Consider the following 15,223-nt stretch of genomic DNA (forward strand, 5'->3'; position numbering starts at 1 on the left):
AAGCAATTCCCACCCTACATCTTTCCTCTCTATTGCATTAATCTCCACATTAACCAGCAATGCAACTCCACCGCCTTTTCCTTTTTGTCTGTCCTTCCTAAATACTAAATACCCCTGAATTTGAATTCCCCGACTTCCGCTGACGGCGAGCGGGAGGCAGCCGCACGTTGGAGGGCTCGGGAATAGAATTTTCGGGGTTTTAATGCCCGATCCCAGGGGCAACGGATGCTGAAAAAGTTGTAGGAAGACACAGTGAGGAGAAATGTCCAAGTTTTTTTTTTAAAAGGCCGTGAAAAAGGGGGTTAATGAAAGTCCGCCGGTGAGTTGAAAAGTCGGCGTGGGAATTGTAAGGAAAGCGGAGGCTGGGGCACCGGGGGAGGCCGCATCGCTCACAGCAGAAGAAATTACCACGGTGATGGCCGTGGAACTTGGAAAACAGTTCACAAAGCACATGGAAGCGATGAAGAAGGGGATGGGGGTGGTATCGAAAGTGCTGGTGGAGGAGGCGATTGCCCCGGTGAGGACGGCGGTATCGAGTGCAGCGGCGGAGGTACAGGAGCAAGGTGAGACACTGAAGGAACTGGAAGAGGCATTATCGCAGCACAGTGATCAACTCACCTCGATGGGGAAGGAGCTGCGGAGGGTGATAGAGACCAACAACGGTCTGCGAGCCAAAATGGAAGACTTGGAAAACAGATCCAGGCAGCAGAATCTGAGGATCGTGGGTTTGCCCGAAGGGGTGGAAGGCTCAAGGCCGATGGAGTATTTTGCCACGATGTTGGCGGAGATATTGGGGGAGGGGGACGATCCCTCTTGATACGAACTGGAGCGGGCTCATCGGTCTTGGAGGCCTATACCAAAGGCGAGTGAGCCGCCAAGACTAGTGACTGTTTGTTTCCGTAGGTACAGCGTAAAGGAGAAGGTCCTGTGCTGGGCAAAGCAGTGGGCTGGAGCTGGTATACGCATATACCAGGACCTTATGGTGGAGTTGGCGAGGAGGCGGGTGGCCTTTGGCCGGGTGAAGAAGGCACTGTACAACAGCAAGGGGCAGTGCAGGATAGTGTATCCAGCTAAGTTGAGGGTGACCTACAAATCCAAGGACTTATATTTTGGGATGGCAGAAGTGGTGGAGGGGTTTGCGAAGGCAGAAGGACTGTGGCAGAATTGAGAAATGGGACTGAGAGCTGGTCTTGTACTAATGTAGCCTCATGTAACTTTATTTTTTCACTGCATGTTGGTGTATGTACTTGTGGTGAATGTATAGTGCTAATAATTCACCAGTGTATTTGTATCATGTTCTGCTGTTGTGTTATTTTGTTAACCCTGTGGGCTCCACCTATGGGTCATTGTGTAGCTTCACCCACAGGGGGATATGTTGGGGCATATACGGGCTCCGCCCATGGCTCCTCCCCTTAAGAGGAAATATAAAGAGCAGCTGACCTGCAGGCAGTCCCCAGTATTGTTCCAGTCGCAGGCAGGCACTGTTCTAAGCTGATTAAAACCACAGTTTATTTCTCCTCGTGTCTTTGAGTGAATTGATGGTTGCATCAGTACTAAATGAGTCGACGCTGTGGAGGCCCTGGAGAATAGGTCGAGGAGGCATAACCTGCGGATTCTGGGTCTCCCTGATGGCGCGGAGGGGTCGGATGCTGGGGCGTATGTGACCACGATGCTAAGTACGCTAATGGGCACAGGGGCCTTCGCGAGGCCCCTGGAGCTGGATGGGGCGCACAGAGTCCTGGCAAGGATGCCGAGGGCGAACGAGCCGCCGAGGGCTATGGTGGTAAGTTTCCACCGCTTCACCGACAGGCAGTGTGTCCTGCGATGGGCGAAGAAGGTGTGGAGCAGCAGGTGGGAGAACACCAAGATCCGGATTGATCAGGACTGGAGTGCAGAGCTGGCCAAGAAGTGTGCAGGATTCAATCAGGCCAAGGTGGTCCTCCACAGAAAGGGGGTGAAGTTCGGGCTGTTACAACCGGCGAGGCTGTGGGTTACATATCAGGACCGACACCATTATTTTGATATGCTGGATGAGGCGTGGACTTTCAGCAAGAATGAGAAGTTGGACTCGAATTAATGGATTGCAGTATGTTATGGGAGTTGTTGGTGAGGGGGATGGGGCGGTGTTTGGGTGGGGTTTTCCCCATGTTTTCTTGTGTCTTTGTGGCCCAGGGCCCTCGGGGATTTGGGTGAGGTCGCAGTTCAGAGGAGCTGCGTCACAGGGGGTGGGGTCGGCCCAGACAGGGAGCGCGGTTTTTCCCGCGAAATGGTGGGGGCGGTACCTGAAGCGGGGGACGGTACTGTGTTCGATGTCCACATTGATTCATATGGGGTGTAGGGGGGGGACTTTCTCTACCCCACTTAGGTGGGGGGGGGGGCTGGATATTTGGATGGGGAATCCACAGGGGGATTGGAGGTAGAGGTGGGAGCGGCCGGGGTCAGCATGAGTCAGCTGACTTACGGGAGTGCAATGCAGGGGGTGGGGTGGGGGTGGTGTTGGCGCTGCCGAACTTGTGCAGCCATTACTGGGCAGCGAATGTGTCTATGATTCGGAAATGGGTAATGGAGGGAGAGGGGGCGACGTGGAAACGATTGGAGGCGGCGTCCTGTACAGATACTAGCCTGGGGGCACTGGTGACGGCACCGTTTCCACTTCCGCTGAAACGGTATACCATGAGCCTGGTGGTGGCGGCGACACTGAGGATTTGGGGGCAGTGGAGACGGCATAGGGGGGAGGTAGGGGCCTCAGTCTGGACCCCGATACGGAACAACCACAGGTTTGTTCCAGGTAGGATAGACCACGGGTTCCTAAGCTGGCACAGGGCGGGAATCAAAAGGATGGGGACTTGTTTATCGATAGGACTTTTGCCAGTCTGAGGGCGCTAGAGGAGAAATTTGGGTTGCCCCTGGGGAACACCTTTAGGTCCATGCAGGTTCAGGCGTTTGTGAAAAAGCAGGTGGGGGAATTCCCGCTGCTACCTGCCCGGAGGATACAGGACAGGGTGGTCTCGGGTGTGTGGGTGGAGGATGGCAAAGTATCGGACATATACCAGGAGCTGCAGGAGGCGGAGGAGGCCTCGGTGGAAGAGCTGAAGGGCAAGTGGGAGGAGGAGCTGGGTGACGGCCTGTGGGCTGATGTCCTGGGCAGGGTCAATTCCTCCTCATCGTGCGCCAGGCTAAGCCTGATTCAGTTTAAGGTGGTGCACCGGGCGCATATGACAGGGGTGAGAATGAGTAAGTTCTTTGGAGTAGAGGACAGGTGTGTGAGATGTTTGGGAGCCCAGCGAACCATGCCCATATGTTTTGGACATGCCCCGCACTTACGGAATTTTGGAAAGGCTTTGCAAAGGCTATGTCCAAGGTCTTGGACACTTGGGTAAAACCGAGTTGGGGGATAGCGATATTTGGGGTATCGGATGATCCGGGAGTGCAGGAGTCGAAAGAAGCCGGAGTTCTGGCCTTTGACTCCTTGGTAGCCCGGAGAAGGCTCTTGTTAATGTGGAGAGACGTGAAGCCCCCAAGCGTAGAGGCTTGGGTCAGTGACATGGCTGGATTTCTCAGGTTGGAGAAGATGAAGTTTGCCTTGCGAGGGTCCTTGCAGGGGTTCTCCGGGCGGTGGCAACTGTTCCTTGACTTTCTCGCGGAACGTTAGATGGAGGTCAGCAGCAGCAGCAATCCGGGAGGGGGGGGGGGGGGGGGTTGATTTCATTTTATTTGTAAGGGGCAAATGCCCCACCTTGTTTTGTTTTGTTTGTTAAATTGTTAATTAGTTAGAGGGTTACGTTGTTTTTGTTGGCATATTGTTTTGTTCTCTTTGCATTATATTTTTTTTTGTAGTGGTTTGTAAAAATTATTGAAAGATTTTGAATAAAAACATTTTTTTTTTAAATGAGTCGATGCTGTATATTTGGACAAGGGAAGAGTTGGGACTTTCATTTGCAATGATGATTCTTTGGGGCTTGGGTGTGTATGCTGGGGTTGTGTGTTAAAGGGGATTTCTTTGTTTCCCTGGGACCGGGCAGGGGAGAAGGAGACCCGGGCAGGGGCCTCCACGCTGGCTGGTTTAAGCCGGCCAGCGAACGGGAGTGAGATGGGGGGAGGGGCTGCGGACATCGGAGCCTGGTAGAACAGGTTTCGATGAGTCTAGCCGGGGTGAAAAGTTGGGGGAAGGAACCAATGCTGGGGGAGGAGTTTACAAGAGAAAGTGAAGGGGAATGTGTGTGTTTGTTGGGGGGGGGGGTCTACAATTCATGGGTGTCATTCACAGTACACATTTGGCGATTGGATGATTTTGAATATTAAGTGGGGGGTGGAGTTGGGGGGGGGGTGGACTATATATGTTAATAGTGACCATGGGCGATTCCTGATTCCTTTTTCTTTTGTCTTTTTTTTTCTTGGGAGGTTTTTAAAAATTTGATGCTTATATTGTTAGGCGGGCCGTTGTTTGGGGGGTGGTGGGAGGATGGGATCGTTGTTGTTAATAAGAGGATTGACATTGTATTCGTTACCGTTTACTGTTTGTTGGTGGGATGTAAAATTTGAAGAAAATGTGAAAAAGGAGAATAAAAATATTTATTGAAAAAAAGAAGTTGAATTCCCGTCCCTGGTATATCATACCTGTTTACGTTTATTTGCACAATTAATTCATCCGCTTTATTGTGACTGCTTTGCACATTAAGGCACATAGAAACATAGAAAATAGAAGTAGGAGGCGGCCATTCGGTCCTTCGAGCCTGCTCTGGCATTCATTATGATCATGGCTGATCATCAAGTTCAATACCCTGATCCCACCATCCCCCCATATTCCTTGATCCCTTTAGCTCCAAGAACTATATCTAATTACTTCTTGAAATTACACAATGTTTTGGCTTCAACTAATTTCCGTGGTATCAAATTCACAGATTCATCACTCTCTGGTAACATAAATTCTCCTCACCTATCCTAAACGGCCCTTATCCTCAAACTATGTCCCCTAGTTCTGGATTCCCCCACCATTTGGGAACATTCTTTCTGAATCTACCCTGTCTAATCCTGTTAGAATTTTGTAAGTTTCTATGAGATCCCCTCTCACTCTTCTGAACTCTGCATATGGCAATCTTGCCATCCCAGGAATCAGCCTGGTAAACTCTCACTGCATTGCTTCCACAGCAAGAACATCCTTCCTCAGATAAGGACATCAAAACTGCACACAATACTCCAGGTGTGGTCTCACGAATGCCCTATACAACTGCAGTAAAACATTTCTATTCCTATACTCAAATCCTCACGCTATGAAGGCCAACACCCCATTTGCCTTCTCTATTGCCTGCTGTATCTGCGCGCTAACTTTTAGCGACTGATGCCTGAGGACACTAAGGTCTCGCTGAGTATCCACCTCTCATTCAAATAATAATCTGCCCTCTTATTTTTGCTACTGTAGCGGATAACCTCACATTTATCCACATTATACTACATCTGCAATGCACGTGCCCACTCACTCAGCCTGTCCAAATCCTGCTGAAGCATCTCAGAGCTCACCCTCCCACCCAACTTTGTATATTCTGCAAATTTGGAGATAATACATTTAGTTTCCTTGTCCAAATCATTGATATATAATGTGAACAGTTGGGGTCCCAGTACAGATCCCTGCAGTACCCCACTAGTCACTGCTTGACAATCAGAATAAGACTCATTTATTCCAGCTTTTTGCTTCCTAACCAACTTTCTATCCATCTCAAGACACTACCCGCAATCCCATGCGCTTTAACTTTATATACCAATCTGCTCTGTGAGACCTTGTCAATAGCCTTCTGAAAGTCTAAATAAACCACATCCACTTGTTCTCCCTGGTCAACTCTACTAGTTACATCTTTAAAAAATTCTAGTAAATATGTCAAGTATGATTTTCCTTTCATAAATCCATGCTGTCTGATTATGTCACTGATTTTCAAATGCTCTGCTATGGAATCCTTAATATTTGCCTCCAGCAACTTCCCTACTATTGTGTTAGGTACAAAACCCTAGGACATTACTTGTCCTAATCCCACTATTTGAATTTGACACTTGTTTTTTCTGCCTGTCACTTTTCTTATTCCCCTTTCTGCCTTTTGTTTTTGTCCTTGATTCCCTCTTCACTGACTCCTTGCATAGGTTCACATCCTCTGGCATTTTAGTTTAACCCCTCCCCAATCACTCTAGCAAATACTACCTCAAGGACATCAGTCCTGGTCCTGCTCAGGTGTAACCCATCCAGTTTGTATTGATGTACAACCGGAACCGGTCCAGAACCGGTCCCAATGCACCAGGAATCTGAAACCCTTTCCCCTCGCACCATCTCTTCAGCCATCTATTCATCCGATATATCCTGCGATTTCAACTCTAACTAGCATGTAGCACTGGTAGTAATCCTGAGATCACTACCTTTGAGGTCTGAATTCTGAACTTTCTTCCTGATTCCTTATACTCCTCTTTTAGGACTTCATCGCTTTTTTAAATTATGCCGTTTGTAGTGCAGAAAATTGTGCCACAACCTCTGGCTGTTCACACTCCCCCTCCGGAATGTCCTGTAACCGCTCTGAGATATCTTCGACCCTAGCACCAGGAAGATACCATACCATCCTGGGGTCTTGTTTGCGGCCACAGAAACACCTATCTATGCCCCTTACAACTGAATTCCCTGCAACTACTGCATTCTCACATTTTTACTCCTCTCCTGTGCAGCAGAGCCAACGATGCGGCACCAAATTTGGCTGCTGCTGCTTTTTCTTGAGAGATTATTCCCTCAACAGTGTGCAAAGCAGTATATCAGTTTTGTAGGGGAACGGCCATAGGAGATTCATGCACTGCCTATCTAGCCCTCTTGCTCTTCCTAATGGTCACCTATTTCCTTCCTACCTGTGGAGTCTGAGCCTGTGGTGTGACCACCTCTCTCTATGTGCTATCCATGATATTCTCTGCCTCACAGATGCTCCACAGTGTCCCCAGCCGCCACTCCAGCTCTGAAACCCGGGCTTCCAGGAGATTCAGCTGGAGACACTTCCTGCACACATGCTAGCCCTGGGTACTGGAAATGTGCCCGGTTTCCTACATGGAGCACGAGGAGCAAACCAAGGCTTTGAGCTCTCCTGCCATGACTTACTTACCCATTTAAATTAAACCTTTGGAAGATACTTGATATCAGATTATGTCCAATTCTCTAGGGCCCTTCTTTCCTGGTCCTCGTCACTACCGAATATATACCTGACAATCTCTACACCACAAAAAGTCTTCTCAAACTATAAGTGATAGAAGTATTAAAGACCCACCTACTACTCACCAATCAGCTCTCCCCCTTGTAGCTTCTACTGCTGCAGCAGGGCAAGACCATTCTTGAAGAGTTAAAAAAGCACAAAGCAAGGAGAAGAAGCAAAAATCAACTCTTACTGCACAGAATTTCCACCTTGTTGCAAATTCCTGATATCCACACTCACTCTGGCTGTGTCTCACACTGGCTGGGAAGATGAACCAAATCAGTTCTCGCACTCCATCTCGGTGTTTAAGAAGCTCAGCTGTGTTCCACTCCTGCCTGAACTGAGACCTTTTTAGCACTCAGTCTTTTTAGCTTCATCTTCTCCCCGTTTCACCCAACCTCCTGTTTTCACCCAACTCCAAAAGCACTCTCGTTAGGCCAAGTAGCACTCACAGTGCAATATGAGCTATACCCATACTCTATTATTCCAAAAACATTTTATTTACTTGTTTTCACCAATTTACTAGCAACCATTTTGGTGTTTCTCCAGAGTTTGTGGTGGACATATTAATGAAGTTAGCACATGTGATCAAAGATCCATCAGTAGAAATAGATGGATACCTTAAATAGATTTAATACCACTTCCCAGTGCCGACCATCACCTTCCATGCGCCAGTCCAAAAAGCAGCAGTAACTGAGGTAGAAAAAGGGAAAATCCACTGGGCCGATTCTGCTGCACAGTAGTATCATTTCATGTGTTGGACAAGGAAGAAATCATAGAATTTACAGTGCAGAAGGAGGCCATTCGGCCCATCGAGTCTGCACTGGCTCTTGGAAAGAGCACCCTACCCAAGGTCCACACCTCCACCCTATCCCCATAACCCAGTAACCCCACCCAACACTAAGAGCAATTTTGGACACTAATGGCAATTTATCATGACCAATCCACCTAACCTGCACATCTTTGGACTGTGGGAGGAAACCGGAGCACCCGGAGGAAACCCACGCACACACGGGGAGGATGTGCAGACTCCGCACAGACAGTGACCCAAGCCGGAATCGAACCTGGAACCCTGGAGCTGTGAAGCAATTGTGCTATCCACAATGCTACCGTGCTGCCCCCCCAATGGCAGTCCCAATGAGGGCAAGGGAGAAAAATTGCAATTGGGACAGTGGGGCAGAGACCTTACCACCAACATTTTTAACATTCTCCACTGGTTGGGAGAGTATGATTCCAACCACAATAGAGTAAATCAATTCCATAAAAGTACATCTTCTCATATTCATGAAATTCAACATTGTACTGGTTCTACAGAAGGCAGAATATTCCACACAGTGGAATGAAGAAAACAAAAAAGGGAGTAGAATTCTGCAGTGTAATGTAGAAGGAGAAAACATTTAAATACATCAAGTCATTTTAAAGATACAGAATTACCCACAAAGTGCTTCAGTAGAGAGCTGTCAAAATGGATCAAGATTGGTTGATGAGTTGACATGACAGTCTCTGCTGGAATTCAGACTGAAAGCTATTCAGACGCTGTCATAGGTAATTTCTTTTATTTATTTTGATGCCCTTCTGGAGAATGAGATTCTTTTTTTCTCTTTTTTGCATTCACTGGCATGGGCTTCCTCAAATTCCTTCCTTAAATCTGGCTTCAATTCCAACCACAAAGGAACTAACCTCTCTGTGGTTAGGTTGCTTAGTGTTTACTGTATCTGCTTCCCAGGCAGATGATGTTGTGTTTGAGTGTAAGGGCTGCCTATCTCTTGATTCCACTTGCTGCAGAGAAAGATTATTTTAGTCATTCTCCACTGGACAATTATGAAACATATCTAACCTCAAGGAGAGAAGAAATCTCCTTATTTCTCAGCTGACTGATCTGCTGTTTGATCGTGGAAACTATGGATCCTTCTAACTGAGTAAAATCAAGTCGACATAAAAGGCATTAGAGTAAATGGGGAATAAATTAGAGGGAATAAATAAGTAAGCTTTCTGAATCTCCCAGAGTAAGAGGTGAGAATCCAACTTATTGCAATACCAATCATTGACTGATAGATGTCATGAATTCAATCCAGGTACATAAACAGGATTTAAATGTGTTGTTTTTGATTGAATGGTAAAGGTTAATGTTTTGATATGTTTTGTTGGTTCTTGATTTACATGCAAAAGTTGAGCAGCACGCATGTGTATATTGTTCTTTTTCAGCCTGATCAAATTATGGTAAAATTGAACTTTGCTACAACTAGTGAATATCCAAAATGTTGCAATGCCAGTTGATGGTATAACTGGACAGGAGGATTTCAGAATGGAACACTGGCTCAAAAAAACATAACTTTTACTTTTTCGAAAAAGTGGAGGAACAGAGTCACAAGACCGCTAATTTGTTTTAACAACAAGAAAAATAACATTTATTTAACATGAAAAAAATAGTATTATGACACAATGCAATTTTTACCACCACCTCCCGCCCCTCTCCCCCCTCCATTAGTTTAACAATTGTTCACAGACTTTAGGATCAACACGGGCTACAAAGTACATGTTAATCTACAATGGTCTCATTAACACAAAGTCCCTTTTAAGCACACAAAGGATGACTGTGGGTAAATACATTCTCCAGCCTGAACCCCAAGTGAATGTTTGTGAATGTCTCCTCAGTATCCCCCCAGATTGTCATGTGAGAGTTTTCAAACTCCACTCCCAAAATCATGCTTTAAATTCTTCTCTCATAATAACGCTTTCCCTTAGCAGTTTGCATTCTGAAATCCACTCCATGTTTTACAAATTACTCTTTCAACCCAAGTGTCCGCTCCACTTGTAACAACGAATCCAGTCCAGGATTTTACACCACCCTCTTTTAGGTTTCCTTTGTCTGAGCTTTTACTCAATGCCTGAGATCCAGCCACTGATTTCTATCATTATTTCAACTCGTGTTCCACAGGCTGTAGTGAAATCTCGCAAATCTGAAAATCCATCAGATATCTTTCTGGCATCTTGGCCTTCATCTCTTTTTGTCTGTCATTACTGAACAGTGCTCTGTTCTAGTACCTTTAACCTCAGACTTTTTGGAAAATTCTCGTCATTTCTCTAGTTTCTTTATGTAGCTGCTCTCAGGTCTGTGCACTTGTTTTCTTAACCATTACTCCATTGTATGGATTTTCTCCTAGCAAAGCTGAGAGAGATGTCCCCTCCTTGGCCTTCTAGCCCAACTGCTTCTAGCAGAGTTGAGAGCTACCTTCTCTCTCATTACACATCTCCAATTTCCCACAAATTCAGCTGAAACTAAAACTTAAAATCTTTCTACCTCACAAGGACCTCGTTGCTAAGCAACCACTGTTGGTTTATTTATTCTCCATGCTGTAGCCTTCTCTAAGCACAATAGAATCACAGCTGTAAATAAAATCAACCCCCACACATACAAACACCTTTGTTCAGCATGAATCTAACTGTAGGTTTTACTCTTCCAGGCACAGAAACATTAAATTAAACTCACTGAAAACTACACCTTATTTCTAGTGTTTACCAACACAAATATAATTCCCTTAAAGCTACCTTTGTTTTCCTAACATTGAAAATTACATTTCAAAGGTATAAATATCTCTGGAAGTTTGAGATACACAAAGAAGGTGATGTAATTCCTGAAAGCACTCTTTCTTCATAGATAATGGGTGAATTTCTGGATATTGCACGGCCACTTTGATGTTGACATTTGTGTGGAGTTATGAAACTGGTGCATGCTCTTCTCGAGAAGACCTAGAGATTAATTGGTTTGTTTTCAAAACTCTGCTGCACATGTCTTAACTTACGTTTTGTTATCCTATCACCCCTATGCTTGCTGACCTATATTATCATAGAATTCTAGAATCTTAGAATTTACAGTACAGAAGGAAGCCATTCGGCCCATCAAGTCTGCACTGGCCCTTGGAAAGAGCAGCCCACTTAAGACCACACCTCCCCCCTATCCCCGGAACCTAGTAACCCCACCTAACCTTTTTGGACACTAAGGGCAATTTAACATGGCCAATCCACCTAACCTGCACATCTTTGGACTGTGGGAGGAAACCGGAGCACTTGGAGGAAACCCATACAGATATAGGGAGAACGTGCAGACTCCGTACAGACAATGACCCAACCCGGGAATCGAACCTGGGACCCTGGAGCTGTGTAGCAACATTGCGAACCACTGTGCCACTGTGCCGCCCAGCACCTTGATTTTAAAATTTTCATTGTTTTTGAATCCCTCCATGGCCTTGCTCCTCCATAACTCTGTAATCTCCTCCAACCATATAAACCTCAGAGATATCTATGTTCTGAGATATCTGTGTTCCTATAATTCTGGCCGCTTGTGCATCCCCAATCACAATTGCTCCACCATTGGTGGCAGTGGCTTCAGTCGTCTCAGTCCCAAGTTCTGGAATTTCCTCCCTACACCTTTCCATCTTTCTACCTTGTTTTCTTCCTTTAAGACAATTCTTAAAATCAACCTCCTTGACCAAGCTTTTGGTCATCTTCTTAATATTTCCTTATGTGGATTGGTGTAATACATTTTTTCATAATGGTCCTGTGACACACCTTGAGATGTTTCATCACAATGAAGTCTATGTAAATAGGTTGTTGATGTTGTTCGCCTTTATATATGTAAATTTGTAAATTATAGCAAATTGCAAAGAATGACTAACATTGAGGAAGAATGCAATATAATAGAAGAAGGCATTAGAAAACATGTTTCCTACCTGAGAAAAATGCAATAGAAGAATGCATTAGAAAACTTTATAGGACTTCTGACTTACCCTGTGTGAAGGAAGAACAGAATATTATGGGTCTGTGTAGCTTTGTAGTGCCACGTTAGTGCCAAGAGTAATGTGAGTGCTTGCAGTTGCATAACTTTATCGTATCAAGTATCTGAAGTGAAATTTGCTTTCCTATTTAAAGTCTCATATCTTTGTTAATTCATGTGTCATTTGCATTGGTTCTGATTTGTGTAAAGGAAAAGTTACAAAAAGTGGAATCTTGTTTATAATTTCTTAATTCAGTAAATTTAGTTATTTTGATTTCTGGTTTCCCCACAGGGATCATAACAAAAGGATAACCCTTTCATGCCTGGGACCAATCCAGCAAACATTTGCTGTACTGCCTCCAAAGCAAATATATCCTTCCTTAAATATCGAGACCAAAACTGCGCAGAGTATTCCAGGTGTGGTTTCACCAAAGCATTGTACATTTTTGTACGCCATCTCTTTGCAATAAGGCCAACAACCCATTTGCCTTCCCAATTGCTTCCTGTAACCCTAATTTCTGTTCCTTACACAAATATACCCAAAAACCTCAACCTTTACAAGTTTCACATCTTTTCTAAAATATTCTGCTTTTCATGCACAGGTTGTACCCTAGATTCAATGATGCCTTCTTTCCCATGTGTTTGGGAGCTATGAAGAGTAGGAGGACCATACCGTTTCCAGCAATGGAAAGAGAAAACCTGCAGCAGAAACCAAGAAGGCTTGTTTGGAGGTGTTGAAGAGGTGCAGAGCCCTAACATTGTGCCATGCTCTAAACACAGTATTGGAAGCAGTTTAATCATCCAGCTCAGATATTAACCCTTTGTATGACCAGTTGGAGAGGTAGTTGGGTTCTCACCCACTGACTCATACTTCAAAGATGGAGTCAGGACAGCAGTGCAGAATCCACCTAGAATGCTGCAGGACATTCCAAGCTCTGATCAGCTGTCACAGATCCTGTATCCAGGAGGCCATGAATGAAAAAATTAAACATTGACCATCAGCAGACAACATGTGATGTACTAATAGGCATTGAAACCACACTGTCAATTATTGCAGAGAGATTAGATAAATCCACCTCAACATGAGTGGGTTTCTGTCATAGGTGAATGTGTTGATGTTTTTTTCCATGGATAAAGAGACTAGATGCATGAAGCATCAAATATTGACAATCAAACAAGTGCACGCAAGCCTTGAACAAGAACTTGGAGACTCTGAATACCAAGTTAAATAGGATGGCCAATATCCTCGCCATGTTCTTTTATCACTCCACTCTTCTGCAGCAAAGTGTTCTCTAGCATAGCGGTATTAAGGAAGTTTGGCTGGGCCATGAATGGAATGATGGTAAAAGTGGACATGGACATAGTAACTCCACTAAAAGTGCTTCCCCTCTTTATCTGTGGCTTCCCCCTCAGAGTCCAAGATGCTGTTCGTGTCCTGATGGCCGAGTCTGCCTTTGCACAGGTCCAGGTGGAGCAGTCTTTGGTTGCCATAGACTCCAAAACAAAGAGGACATCAGCCATGAGTATTTCAGCAGTAAGTGCAGGGATCTGAGCAGCCTGCCTCTATCTGCACTCAAGCCACAGAAGTTTCATAATGCAGATGCACGAGGAAAAGGGTGAATGAAGATGTGTATTAGTAACAAAGTGATTGGCACTGTTGCTTCACAGCTCCAGCATCCAGGTTCAATTCTTGCCTTGTCTTGTCACTGACTGTGCGGAGTCTGCACGTTCTCCCTGTGTCTGCATGGGTTTCCTCTGGGAGCTCCGGTTTCCTCCCACAAGTCCTGAAGGACGTGCTGTTAGGTAATTTGGACATTCTGAATTCTCCCTCTGTGTACCCGAACAAATGCCGGAATGTGGCGACTAGGGGCTTTTCAAAGTAACTTCATTGCAGTGTTAATGTAAGCCTACCTGTGACAATAAAGATTATTATTACAAGGGTATGTACATGGATGTCTTAGACATTGTTATCCTGTAACATTTCTGCTCTTGACTTGAAGCACATAAATTGTTTTTATTTGCAACACCACCCATCTGGCCCATTCTTGGTTTGCTGTCGACTGGTGTTTTCTATTGTTTGTTATTGACTGGGCAAAAGAGATGTTTAGGTGTTTGCAGGAGCTTTTTGTGTTCGTGGCATTGGGATTGGGGAAGTACCTGTGCCAAGTGGCTTTTGCCTATGGTTATGAGCTGGAACCTAAATGAACCTTGCAATACCAAGGTACCTTGGGCAAGCCAGGCAGCAACATACACAGCTGGCGGTATATTGCCCACATCGCTTTCTTTTTTCTATTTTGCTCCTCCTAAAATCCTCCAAAGAGGCTCCTTTCCTTCACTTTCCTACAAAACCAAACCTTGCTGCTGGGTGATTCAATGATTGCTGTATACGTCCAGATCAGTCCAGGCACCTAAAATGTATCTTCAGTATGAAGATGTTTTGTTCCATGACACATCTGGGAGTGATATGGCATTGAACATAGAACATAGAACATAGAACAATACAGCGCAGTACAGGCCCTTCGGTCCACGATGTTGCACCGAATCAAAAGCCATCTAACCTACACTATGCCATTATCATCCATATGTTTATCCAATAAACTTTTAAATGCCCTCAATGTTGGCGAGTTCACTACTGTAGCAGGTAGGGCATTCCACGGCCTCACTACTCTTTGCGTAAAGAACCTACCTCTGACCTCTGTCCTATATCTATTACCCCTCAGTTTAAAGTTATGTCCCCTCGTGCCAGCCATATCCATCCTCGGGAGAAGGCTCTCACTGTCCACCCTATCCAACCCCCTGATCATTTTGTATGCCTCTATTAAGTCTCCTCTTAACCTTCTTCTCTCCAACGAAAACAACCTCAAGTCCATCAGCCTTTCCTCATAAGATTTTCCCTCCATACCAGGCAACATCCTGGTAAATCTTCTCTGCACCCGCTCCAAAGCCTCCACGTCCTTCCTATAATGCGGTGACCAGAACTGTACGCAATACTCCAAATGCGGCCTTACCAGAGTTCTGTACAGCTGCAACATGACCTCCCGACTCCGGAACTCAATCCCTCTACCAATAAAGGCCAACACTCCATAGGCCTTCTTCACAACCCTATCAACCTGGGTGGCAACTTTCAGGGATCTATGTACATGGACACCTAGATCCTTCTGCTCATCCACACTTTCAAGAACTTTACCATTAGCCAAATATTCCGCATTCCTGTTATTCCTTCCAAAGTGAATCACCTCAC

The 15,223-nt window shown here is 45.3% G+C and overlaps 1 long non-coding RNA gene across 1 annotated transcript in view; it reads left to right on the forward strand.

The window, feature by feature from the left end:
* The window catches only part of LOC140427956 (uncharacterized), a 273,707-nt gene extending 259,708 nt beyond the window's left edge, over positions 1–13,999 (forward strand). Inside the window, exons 6-7 of the long non-coding RNA XR_011948671.1 lie at positions 12,275–12,399; positions 12,585–13,999. This is a non-coding gene — a long non-coding RNA (uncharacterized lncRNA). The remainder of the gene's footprint in view (positions 1–12,274; positions 12,400–12,584) is intronic.
* The last annotated feature ends 1,224 nt before the right edge of the window (positions 14,000–15,223 follow it).

Source organism: Scyliorhinus torazame, chromosome 8, assembly GCF_047496885.1.
Source record: "Scyliorhinus torazame isolate Kashiwa2021f chromosome 8, sScyTor2.1, whole genome shotgun sequence".
NCBI classification, from domain to species: domain Eukaryota; kingdom Metazoa; phylum Chordata; class Chondrichthyes; order Carcharhiniformes; family Scyliorhinidae; genus Scyliorhinus; species Scyliorhinus torazame.